Below are 13,716 nucleotides of genomic sequence, written 5' to 3'. Positions count from 1 at the left end.
AGTTTTATCGATTTTGACTTTGAGTGACGGTTTGGCGGCGTTTCTCAGTTCTTTTATTTTATTTCTTGTTTCTGCATTTCATTTTTCGGGAACATATTCAGTACGTTCGCGACACTACGAGCAGTGTTTTATATGTCATATACATCGCTCCTTCTTCGCATTCAACAATTATCCAAGTTTTGTGTATGTAGAACGTACGAGTTGTACATTTCCATTTCCAATGGGGTTTCCTCTGTTTATTTTCGGGGGAGGATCATTCTGTCTTTGATTCTTTCGTTTCCTCTTATTGGTATTTTGTACTGCGTATTTCCTAGTATTTTTCTTCAACGTCTTTTCTACTACTCCAGAACTATATGACTGAATCATTATTACATAAAGAATTAACACAGTGTATGCCTGCCAAATATATAAATACGTTACTAGTTTCTTTGGACCATATGTTATACATGTATATACTTTGACGAAGTAGTTATTACATTATGTATGCATTGCCAACTTGTTGATGACGTCATAAGGAGTTTTATTTGTTGTTCTCGTATAATTTCGAAATTTATATTAATTGACTAAGTGATAATTGCTTATTGCAACTTTGATAATATAGTTTGATATTGGCCCATTAAAACCGATTTTGCTCATATTTCAAGTTATGAATTTTGGACGAACTGCAGGCGATGTGATATATTGCAGAAATTATGTCTCCAAGTTGTACAATACATAACAGCGGATAATACGGCATGCTGACGTCAGCTTTGTTCTAATTTTTAATTTGACAAATTCTTTGTTTCATAAAACCCATTTGTGCAGACGCAGCTAAAAACACGCTTCTGCACATCGTAATGCAAAAACCATGTAAATTATATTGATATAAATTTCACAGAAATTTTAACAAAAATATCAGACTTTATAATATTTATATTTGGTTTTAACAAACATTTTAAATATAATAGTTCTAAGAGGAAATAAACATCACAAGATTCAATTGAAACGCTGTAATCCATGACAATTAACCAGGATATCTAGCTGGTTCATAGTATAGTGTTCATCAGTCAGAGTGTATCTTCAGCTAACATCAACACACAATGGTTAAGGCTGATAGACATCCAGAGATGACTACAAATAATAAACTCAACATTTATTTAGAGCTGCTTCGTTTTCCCTACAATCATACTATTATTAAATTATGCATGCACTTCATCCTTCTAAAACAGCACTTTAGATTGTGGAGGAGATACGTTGTATCATCACGTGATTACATTCCCTTGATGCATTAAACAATTACGCGCAGTGCATGCAAGTATGATGGCCTTTCATTGTGGAAGGTTAGGGTGAGAATCATAACAAGGTATGGCGGTGATGTTCCTCTGATGTTCTGGACACGGTAAAAACCAAGGTTTAATGGGGTCAAACATTCTATGTGAATTTTAAGAAGCTGTTCGTACAAATATTATTATACTGGTGTTCATCATGTAGTGATGATCATTTTGATACAATGATAACTGAATTTCACTGAAGTCATGAAAATATCTAAGATTCATATTTGATACTCGATTTCAACCTGATTTTCAACGTTCTCCAGATTGTTCATGTTCTGGAGTTCATAATTTAAAGCACCGTGGTTACCTTAGTCAACTCGTTTCAAGACTAAGCTTTAAGGAACTGCAAACAGCATAGATACTCTGAATGGATTATTTGGGGTATCACAATTATTTGATGTGCAGACAACATGAGTACTGGTTATACAGAATACAGAGGCTATCGAACTAATCTCAATCTCAACAAAAGAATATGAAACAAAAAGAAATAAGACATCATTAACTTATAATACATAAAAACGAAAAGAAGGACATGGATGGTTAATGAAGACATGCAATTGAAGGCGTTAAGACCATTTTGTCACACTTAAGGATCCCTGTCCAACTGAGAGCAAAACACAGGATAATTTAACTGTTTTTAGCTTCTCTGGTCCGAAGGACCATGGTGAGCTTATGTCTGAGCTGGGTGCTACAGTGTCTATGATTAGGCAGCATAACGAAAACATATTGTTATTGGATTAAAGATCCTATCGGAAAAAAAAGAACACTAGTATGCGTCTTGTACTCACGAAAGCGGGTACACCAATGGAGGTATTCAGGCAGGTGGCAAAGCACCAGTAGTGAGCGCCTGATAATCCAGCTCCTACAATACCTTACAACTGTGTTGATAATATTGTTAGTATAAAATGTGCATTGTTGTATTGTAAAACGCCTCACTGTGAAGTTCTCCAAGCTAGATAGGGCGTTACACAAAATGTCGAAATACATATTAATGATAATTATGTAGATTGTTGGTCATTGACATGATCAAGTAACGGAGCGATTTTCTGTGCCACAAAAATAATCTCAATTATTCTATTATAGTAAATACCACGTTTAATTCAAGCAATACTGCATTATGCCATACCGCAGCGTCCGCCGTCCGTCGTCCGTCCGTCAACTTTTCCTTTAAAACACTACTTGTCATGAACGACTGAGCAGATTTTGACTAAATTTGATCAGAAGCATCCTTGGACAAAGGGGAACAAATTTTGTATAAACCGTTGGTTTGGCCCCAAAATGGTCTGAGGAGCGGGGCCTAATAGGGGAAACATACCAAATTATTCTGTAAAATCATTAATCATTTGTAGGAATGAAAGGATTTGGTCCATATGTGGTGTGGAGCATCCTTGTGCCCCCCACCCCCTGGGACCTGAGGGGTTCGGCCCAATAGGGGAGATAGAGTTAAAATCTTTATAATCCTTCTTCTACCATAGGGATAAAGGGATATTATCCTAATTTGGTCTGAAGCATCTTTGGGCAAAAGGGACTCAATTTCTTATAAACAGCGAGTGTGGCCTCCCTTGGGGCAGAAAGGAGGGGCCCTATAGCAAATTCTTCAAAATCCTTCTTCTTTTGTAGGAATGACAGGATTTGTCCAAATTTGGTATGAAGCACCCTTGGGTGAAGGGGAACCACTTTTGTATAAACAGTGTGTCTGACCCCTCTGGAGGCAGAGAGGCGGTGCCCAATAGGGGAAATAGAGGAGGGGACTCAATTTTGTATAAGCAGTGGGTGTCGTCTCCCATGGGGCAGAAGGGTGGGGCCCAATAGGAGAAATAGAGGTAAAACCTTTAAAATCCTTTTCCGACCATCGGGATTAAGGGATTTTATCCTTATTTAGTCTGGAGCATCCTTGAATCCTTGTATGATTGGTGGGTATGACCCCCCTAGGGCCATTGGGTTGGGGCTCTGTTTGAAGTTTGTTCTCGCTATATCTCAAGTACTGGATGGATCTTTCTGAAATTTCATATGTACTTACAGCACGTACCATGGAGTGCTATATCTTTACTTTATACCAATTATTTTAAACATATTCAGGTGAGCGACACAGGCCCTCAGGGCCTGTTGTTTTCGTTTAGCAAACAGTATCATCTACTTATTTAATATTTGGATATACAGGTATCTGTTCTGTAATGTGATAGGAGGTCAAGAATTCGACTACCTGTCTGACCCTGTACGTTTTTATTGTCAGAACAACATTAATGATTATTTTGTTTTTTCTTTTAATTTCATTGTTACTTCTTTTCTCATAATAAATACTCCTCGTCGACGAAACAAGTGTTAATTTTTAGAGTGGCTTACTTAATTAAAAGCTATTCCTGTGCTAGTAAAACACATTTAATTCCTTATTGCAGATTTTGGAAGTGGTAGAAGGATCCTTAACATCTATTGTCAGCTTTCAAAAGGACAAATGCATATTGGAGAGATACGCAAGTGAATTAACACCAGTACTCTTCCTAGCATGCGATGCAGTATAAATATGTATCAATCTTCTTTACGAGGTTATCCACACAGTGAAAACGGATGAGGATTATCTCCCTTTAGGTGGTGAAAGTCTTCTTTAGACAGTGATATATATATAATTCATGGTCGACAAGATAAACACCCCAATGCATCTACCATACGATCAATAAAGTGATGTATGCCATTGGCGTACATATGTATTCCAAGCTAATTAAGTCAATGATAAATGACTAGTAATACGATATCAATCTGCGCTTTACAAAACTATGTATTTTTCATTTGTATGCCAGCATTTGGCATCTATCAACAAGCCAAAAAATGGAATTTACTAAGACATGTTAAAATCGTAAGGAGGGGACGCATTGATGCTGCTATCAGTAACACGAAAGATGAAGATAAGGAAATCGAAATAGTCATTTTATACATTTATGATATTGTGCTCTATTCTCAATCCTAGTTGGAAAATAAATTTTTCGAAACATGAATAAGCAGAGAAAGTGTATGTCTCTCCTGAAACAGTTCCTTTAGTCAAGGTTTGCTATTTTTGGCCTGAGCTGGGTGCTACAGTGTCTATGATAAGGCAGCATTACGAAAACATATCGTTATTGGATAAAAGATCCTATCGGAAAATAGAACACTAGTATGCGTCTTGTACTCACGAAAGCGCGTACACATATGGAGGTATTCAGGCAGGTGGCAAAGCACCAGTAGTGAGCGCCTGATAATCCAGCTCCTACAATACCTTACAACTGTGTTGATAATATTGTTAGAATAAAATGTGCATTGTTGTATTGTAAAACACCTCACTGTGAAGTACTCCAAGCTAGATAGGGCGTTACACAAAATGTCATAAAAATAATCCCAATTATTCTATTACAGTAAATATCACTTTTAATTCAAGCAATACTGCATTGTCGGACATGCAATAGAAAAATAAGGCGTTTTGTCGTATTATCAAAAATTGTACGAACATATATCATATTCGAGGGAAATGATACAATGAAGGAATGTTGAGTATGAGGATTGGTGATCATTTATGATGCTATCCATAATTACACAAGTTAGACACGTTAGATAACTGAGGCATGGCAACAATAAATTACAGATGACGCATTTTCAAAATATGAACGTTATGTTTTAAGTACGAACATTCAATAATGGAGATGCAGTTATTTGGGGACATACTTCCATGCAACTAACCGATTACCAGACGCCCTTGTAGTGATGGACCGAAATTGCCATTAAAAATTATCAAAAGGGACACAAGACAATGTTATTGATGATGCCGATTCCTGGTACAATGTTGCCAATTAAGATGCAGGACTTTTATGATTTTAAGCACTTTTTGTGTAAATGACATTAGGAATAATCGCTCTTATGATAAAACGGCAAGGAAGTAAAAGTTCCTTTGGTCTTATCTGCAACAATGCGCAACTAATATCATCAACTGAGCGCATGCGTGTTGTTATCAAAAAGGCTTCTGAATTATCCAGAAGAAGATAACGAAGCATTAATACAATACTGAACTTAACCTCAAGCAGAAACATTTTATTGACACGATTTTGACTGTATTTGGATCTAAAGGCATCCTAGACGTAATGTTTTTATGGCGATATTATAGGTCTGAAGAAGAAGATTTACTAAGATATAATCAAAGATAACAGTTTAACATGATTTGTTTGGCAGTACAATGGGGATTATCTCATGTGTTTTAACGTCGCGAAATGTTTGTCCAGGTTTGAGAGGAAATTATGATAACAAACGCATGATAGAAGTCAATGTAATTGTTCTCAGTAACAATCCGAAATTATAACCCGAATTCCATTGTCTCAACAGGGTGTACAACGATACATGTATCTCCATATGTGTAACACATGTGCTAACATGGTTAACTTCAAATTGTCTATATATGTACCTTCACATATATTTACTTAGGAACTTCTCAGCACAGTCACTAGACCATTATGTATGCGTGAGTGTGTGGGACAATAAACGTAAACACGTCGTGTATAACCTCCCTATATCAAGTTCGATAAAACTTTCTTAGCTTAATGACACAAACATTTAACGCTTAAACAATTTTCAAATTATCAAAACTAAAAAAACTAAATAGGACTACGGTCATATACGAAGTATAATAAGACACATATCCTGACAATACGGATGGCAAGCTTCAATTAAGAGTTTTGATATATTTTGTAATTAAGCTGAATGAGCTAAATACCGCCCGAACCCAGACGTGTGACGTTACAGCAGGGTGAAAACGAGTGTGCAATTTTAGTATCGTTTCATGTTGAATAACTATTCACAAACGTTTTCTCTTCTAGTATTTCATATCAAAAATGGTTATATCATCATTACAAGTTTCAAGTTCACGAGTCAAATATTAGTTTTAAAAACTTTCACTTCTTGCCACTAGGGCAAATTAGCAATGCCTTCTTAAATAACACACAAAAATGTCCATTTTGAAATATGAATAGGGTCTCATTTATACTTCACTTCATGTATTGTGATGTAGTTTACGACCCTTCCCCAAACATAAAAAAAACGACAAAGATGAAAGTAAAAGAGATTAAATATAATTGGAATCTATTTTTACAACGTATTTCAGGTCGTAGAGATAACACAAGATTTAGAATGTTAATGAAAACTACTGAGCTATCTTTACGGCAATAATTCAGCATTTGTTCTGGCCAATTAAATCCTTTCTATCTCCGAATGACTTGTCATTATTGTGGTCTGTCTGGTAAAGAACTACCCACCCAAATTTAATTATACTACATCCACTCCGTTAGACTTTCGAGGTCTCCACAATTCATAATTACACTATTGTGATGTCATTTGTTCAGAAACGGCATAACATATCAGCGTTTTAATCTCTTCCTACAACTCATTCGTCAGACGGGCCTTCGGCAGATGTTTACACTAAATTGAATTCCAGTACTTGATAAACACACGGAGTCGTTGAAGATAAGATTTTTACCAAGGACCTAGTGCGCTAATATTACTTGCGATTACATTGACAATACGTACACTCCACTCTCTATATAGGACAACAGTGCTTCAGCTACCGACATTTTACCATGTAAATCTTTAATTCCAATTAAGGTTGCATGCAGAGTGATCCGGCTTCAAACTAGAACACATTATATTGAGATGATTGTTCAGGGAAAATTTTAAATGGAATTAATATTGCGTGTATAGCTTCATACAGGAATTTGCTTATTGCTATGGTTACATACATTTGATATAGAGATGTCAAAATTATACAAAAATCGTGATGAATATTCCAATCATATCACAATGGTATTGCAGCTACCATGAACAATGTACAATGTGATTGCCGTTGGGTGTAGGACAAGATTATAACATTCTACATTTGTTACCGGTAGAGGATGTTCAATACGAAAATCAAGAGAATAGTGTTGGTCTCAGACACCCATTGATGATTTCTCTCATCGTACGGGATAAATGCGAGTGAGACGGCGGATAACAAAAGTAGGTATCGAAGAGGCTCCTGGAACAGCAAAGTTTCAAACGGGTAGTGTTAGATTCAACAGTGTTTTATTCAATATTTACACATGAGTTTAACATACATGTCTTTTCAAAGCGATTGGAAAACATCGTCGGAAACCCATGTTCGATTGTTCTAAACACTAGTACAATCGAACGCGGGTTTCGACGATGTTGGAAAAAAAGGTTAGAGCTTATATAACGAGTAGTGTGAAAATCGGCTTGTTTTATCTACAAAGTACTTAGGAAATTGGAGTGGGGTGGGGTGGGGTCAGTTCTGCTATAAACTGAATATGTTACAGTAACTTAACGTTACCTCCACGTAACTAATAATCAATAAATGTGCCGGTATGACCCAATTCAATAGATATGATCAGGAACTCAAAGAATGAACATACATCGTTCCATAAATGATAGATCGCGTATATATTGACTTATCGTACATATATACTTAATCACATACTCCCGAAAAATCAATCCTTATGTTTACTCGTCATGAAAGGATTAAAGAGTAAATATTTCCCCTGCGTTGATTTTACAACGATATCAATGAGTTGATTGACAGCTTGCCACGCCCACAATGTAAGCTAAGTGGCAGCCTCCTCCCACCCTTTACCGCCAAAGTGATGATTGGATGTAATGCTATGTGAAACAAACGCTCGTATGCACTCTACTGATCGTCTGCTTACCCGCAAAGCTTGAATCGAACAGAGCATTCTCTCTTACACTGGAACGGTTTCGATATCGTTTCGTTAGCGATTTCATTGAATTAATCCGTGTGACCTCGCTGGAAATATAGCACTGATACTGAGCAATGAATGGTGTTTATATTTACTCGTCAGCGTAGAGTTGGCATTCTTCGGTCTAGACGCTGGTATGGATAGAGGGATTCCGTTTTAGCTTACATATTGCACAATTTATAAATACACAGCTTTTATTTTTAATCTGGATCGTACAAACGGTGAGGATGTAAAGTGGTTTCAAACGTTGTGTTGCGTCAGTATCTAGGAGAAACGAGGAATGTAAAATCTTAACGCTCCAAGGTAAGTGAAGATGTTCCCAGCTATCTCATCATTACAGTTTATACCCCCGTGTGTGGTTGTTCACTGAATAGGTACTTGAAACACTTAGAATGGTGTGCACTTTGTCTATTGGTAGGGTTTGTTATTTAGATAGACGTGCCTATGTATTTGCATTTTAATGAAAGCTTGCTTTCGGCTTCAATTTTTGCAAAGACAAAGCTAATGAAAATGATGTGTAACCCCTGCGAAACATGTGCAGTCAATCTAAGTACTACAATCAGGAAAAGTACTCGAAAGAATGCACTCTGGATAGACAAAGCACCAAAAATACACATTTAATCCTAATCGATAATATTCGAAAGAAGATTATTTCTCTTAATGCATTGTCTTCTGTATGACAATAAACACTGAAAGATAATACTCCTGAATAACAGCAATGCTATTAATTACACACGGGATGGTGACTTTCATTTTTACTATTGCTAGGAATGCATGCACGTGCAAACATGCGCAATACAATTCCCTAGTTTAATACCGTAGACGGAAACTGTATTTTTATCCGTGAACTACTCGGGGTTGGGAGTTATTAGCTATTTGACATGGCGACCGCTTAATTCCATTCATCACCGTCGATAACACGGATCAGATACAATCTCCAAACAAATCTTAGATTCAGGAGCATTCTTTAAAACCATTAAATAACGTTACACGTTCGTATACACAGACGATTTTCTTATCGAGCAAGGACGCAGCTTTATGCTGTAAAAGAGATTTAAATTGTGCTCTTAACCATTAAAGGTTCCTGCCTCCCGCAATAAGCACACAACCCGCAACAGAAACGCATGTTTAGAATCCTTTTAGATATACGCTTTGGAACTGAATTCGATTTTCACATGTCCGTGTCTTATTTATATCGACACCTTATCTGTCTTAACGCTTCCTCGTAACTACCAGTAATTAAATAAAACTTAGAAATATTGCAGCATCTCCGAATCTGACGGTGTCTTACATACTTAAGTATGAAATAAAGATAATTAATGAGAAATTATATAGATGATAAAGTGAAAAGTTAAGAGCGCATGTTAATCACAATATTATCTAGCTTTGCATTGTGTGGCTTGCCAGTCCTTTCGACGTCCCAAACGAAATCTTTATGTGATCGAGGCATCCGCCGTAGAACCAAAAATCCGTTACATCGTGATGAAATTCGAGCAATGTACGGTGTAACATGCAGAAAGTAATCTATCTCACATCTTATTTCACCCAATATATTCAGAAATGTTCAACATTTCCTTTTAGAGGAAATTGCATCCATTTCTATAACGTTCTGACAGCTCTCGAACAAAGACGTATAACCCCAAAAAAATGAACAAAATGAATTTTCTTTGCTATCCAATTCATTTACAAACTTGTATGTGTGACTTCGTTATCGATTTTCAGTTTGGTGCTCATGTCAACACTTGGTCTAATTCGTGTGATATTAATTGATAAAGTGTCGCCTTTCTGTTCAAACTATGCTATTTAATCTAAAATATTCTACAGTTTCAACTTTCAAATTTATTATAAATCTCAGCGTTCAAATTCAGATTGCTTGCCGCAGTAACTAGAAATCCATTTCTCAATATCTTCATTTCAGTTTTATCGCGTTAAGAAGTTGTTTTTCCTTCGTATTCCTCGCGTCCTCGGAAGGTACTGAGGAGACCCTTTCCATGTACTTTGTCGAAACGTTCTCAAAGCAATTGATCACACCAAATCCAATTTTGATAGTTCTGTTCATGACAAGTAACATCTTGTTCTGAAAAAGGGATATTAATTCTTATATCTTAGTGCTGCCCTAGACATTTTTGTACACGTTCCCCAGTTTCTGATGTTCATTTTTCGCTGCGGTCTGCCTTTCCTAACGCAATGCTGTCTTTGATACAACCAAAACGACATTTTATGGCCGTTTCATCTTCATTTAAATCTTTAAAAGACGTCTTGCATTTCTGCAAATGGGAGAATATGACCCCCTCCCTCCTTCTCGCACAAAAATTAGTGTATTCTAAGAGAACGAATGACGGGGTTTCTCTTCATATTTTCATGGTAACGGATAATTTTTGCCCGATGCTATGAACTTGGTTATTTATGTAACATGCTATGCTGCAGTACGGCTTTATTGAAATTATTTATCCTTTAAGAATTGCTTTTATATAATGTTTCGTTGAATTAGCGATAATGAGCATGGCTAATTGGCAGCAGTGCCCCCTTTTCAGTCCACTATCGACGCTAGAAGGGATAGGTTTCATTGAGCAAGCATAGTTCCATTGTGGAGCATTTCATACGAAAACAGAAATGCCTACACCTCTCTCTCATGTTGATCTCGTGTTTATGAGCAGGCTATGAATGTCCATAGGGAATATCACTTGCATGTACATTTCATCTTTAAATGTATTAATTCCATATAATATACATGACTGAGACATCAAATAGAATAGGCTAGACCTTAATTAATCAGAAAAAGCTTCCTTGGTTAGGATATTACAATAGTGTCTATTTCCCCGGCTTTGTTGTCGGCAGCAGTAAGATCGAACGGCTGTGAAAACATCCCAGATCGAACGCATAAACCGTGGCTGCGATCGAAGAAGGATGTATATATATGGTGTAATGAAAAAGTACGTGTGTCACAAGGTTAGGATACCAGACAATCTCTTGATATGTATGTCTTTCCGTCGGCAACTTAATGCCGAGGTCTTTGATAATGCTCCCGTATTACCGATCATTAGCATAGAACCACTGTCTCATTTAAAATCTTCTTTCTATCAGAATAGCCGCACAATGTATTCATACATGCAACAACTATTACCTAGTGGTTCAACATTAACACCGTTGTGAGACGTGTCAAATGTTGATGTTCATCGTAGTATGACGTTGTATCACATCACCCTGTTGTGCGTCCATGATCTGTTGTGCATCACATTGTAAGGTTCAGTTTCTGTTTTAAAACACAATATGAGGTTCATGATCTGTTGAACATCACATTGTAAGGTTCAGGATCTGTTTTAAATCACAATATGACGTTCATGATGTGTTGAATATTACCATGTTAGGTGAATGACTCGTTGTGCATTACAGTGTATGGTTCATGATGTGTTGTGCATCATAGTGTTAGATTCGTGAAAGTTTGTACATCTGCATCATAGTGTTAGATTCGTGAAAGTTTCTACGTCTGCATCATAGTGTTAGATTCGTGAAAGTTTGTACATCTGCATCATAGTGTTAGATTCGTGAAAGTTTGTACGTCTGCATCAAAGTGTTAGATTCGTGAAAGTTTGTACATCTGCAACACAGTGTAAGGTTCATTAGGTGTTAGAGGTTAGCGGTTCATGTGACGTTAATCATAATGTGGTGTTCACGTTGTGCTGCGAATTAAAGTATTGGTGTCTAGACGTGGAACGCCTCAGAATGAATGATTCGTTGTAAGTACCAGTTTCAAACCTTACAAGACCTGATCTATTCGGTAAAACTTATTCACGATCAGCATTAGTAGGTAAAAAAATAAAATGCCTTTTAATTATTATTTTCGCTCTAAACAGCATTTCCACATTCTTACCATTCTGGATATTCGTGTGTTTATAACGTGGTTGTTTCTAAACCTCAAATTAACAGTGAAATGTGAGATAGCAAAAAAACCTTACCATGTTTGATAAAATATACATGTAATGTTTGGATACGATACTATCTGGTATACCGCCGTTGTTAAGAGTATGTTGCTGATGCTGGCGTTCATTGTATTTTCTCACCTGATAATTTATCGATTACGGAAATATAAATTAACGATAAGGCTTACCCAGCTGTGAAATTATCCAGCTACACTATCAGGTTTTATCGCTTAAATGTTACATATATATAAATATTGTTTTTATGCTAGAAACTGTGTCATTTATAATATATAAATACAATCTTAAAAGGCAACAGAGTAACATTTAGGGGAATATTTTCCTTCGACTACATCATAAAAATGTATTTTAAAATCGTACGTGTTCCATACATGCCCTTTGCCCATCCGGACTACGTAGAGAGTATTTAAATCATTCATGAGATTTTCCTTTTCCACATCCTAAAACCTTACTGACACTTAAAAGCGGCCATAAAGCTTCAGCAAGCAGAAGCGTGTTGAACGTTGCTGGACAGTAACGCAGCAATGTCGACCAATGATGTGAATACTTAATCATGCGTGGCTTAATTAATGGTGTTCCACCAATAAGTTGCTCATACTATCCACTGTAGCACCACTCCTTTTGGACGTTAACGGCCTGAATCCATTGTGCCATGTTGTAAGCATTCTCGGCAAAACGGACTTACTGCTACCGTAGAATTTTTTTCCATTCTCCATAGGAGCTGTTCAGTCTGTAGTCTGTCCCCTTGATGGTGGTGCGCTACATATAGCTGTTCAGTCTGTAGTCTGTCTCCTTGATGGTGGTGCGCTACATATAGGTGTTCAGTCTGTAGTCTGTCCCCTTGATGGTGGTGCGCTCCATATAGCTGTTCAGTCTGTAGTCTGTCCCCTTGATGGTGGTGCGCTATATATAGCTGTTCAGTCTGTAGTCTGTCTCCTTGATGGTGGTGCGCTACATATAGGTGTTCAGTCTGTAGTCTGTCCCCTTGATGGTGGTGCGCTATATATAGCTGTTCAGTCTGTAGTCTGTCTCCTTGATGGTGGTGCGCTTCATATAGCTGTTCAGTCTGTAGTCTGTCCCCTTGATGGTGGTGCGCTCCATATAGCTGTTCAGTCTGTAGTCTGTCCCCTTGATGGTGGTGCGCTCCATATAGCTGTTCAGTCTGTAGTCTGTCCCCTTGATGGTGGTGCGCTATATATAGCTGTTCAGTCTGTAGTCTGTCTCCTTGATGGTGGTGCGCTTCATATAGCTGTTCAGTCTGTAGTCTGTCTCCTTGATGGTGGTGCGCTTCATATAGCTGTTCAGTCTGTAGTCTGTCTCCTTGATGGTGGTGCGCTACATTGCGATCACTACTGCAACTTAATTTTATGGTCGGAACGTGTAAGAGAAAACAATCCAACCCCCGTGTGTGATGCAGGAAGAAATTACTTAAACCCTCGGGATAAGATTTTTGAAGTTAAAGATCCAGCAAATTTTCATACTAAAACTTTAAATGCTTACCCTCGGGTGGATTTTTTGTAAATTTTCATCACACAGCAGTAATAGATTCTACTAATCCTCAGTTAGGCCTGATCCTCTTCGGGTTCGTGATCAGAGAGTCACTCAAATGAGACTCAAACTGGTAGACACCCATGTAAAGATAGAATCGCAGTATTATACCAGTCGTTTAAGGTTGATCTCGCGCATTGCTTTGTACTGGATATGGGC

General features: G+C 37.2%; 1 protein-coding gene across 1 annotated transcript in view; it reads left to right on the top strand.

The window, feature by feature from the left end:
* Positions 1 to 8,027: 8,027 nt before the first annotated feature.
* LOC110443636 (zwei Ig domain protein zig-8-like) overlaps positions 8,028 to 13,716 on the top strand; it is a 189,904-nt gene continuing 184,215 nt past the window's right edge. Inside the window, exon 1 of the mRNA XM_021487971.1 lies at positions 8,028 to 8,374. The gene's annotated coding sequence lies outside the window, so the exon portion shown is untranslated. The remainder of the gene's footprint in view (positions 8,375 to 13,716) is intronic.

The sequence above is a fragment of the Mizuhopecten yessoensis genome, unplaced genomic scaffold, assembly GCF_002113885.1.
Source record: "Mizuhopecten yessoensis strain PY_sf001 unplaced genomic scaffold, ASM211388v2 scaffold716355, whole genome shotgun sequence".
NCBI lineage: Eukaryota > Metazoa > Mollusca > Bivalvia > Pectinida > Pectinidae > Mizuhopecten > Mizuhopecten yessoensis.
The sequence above is the reverse complement of the archived record's forward strand: the minus strand, read 5'-3'. Positions and strand labels throughout refer to the sequence as shown.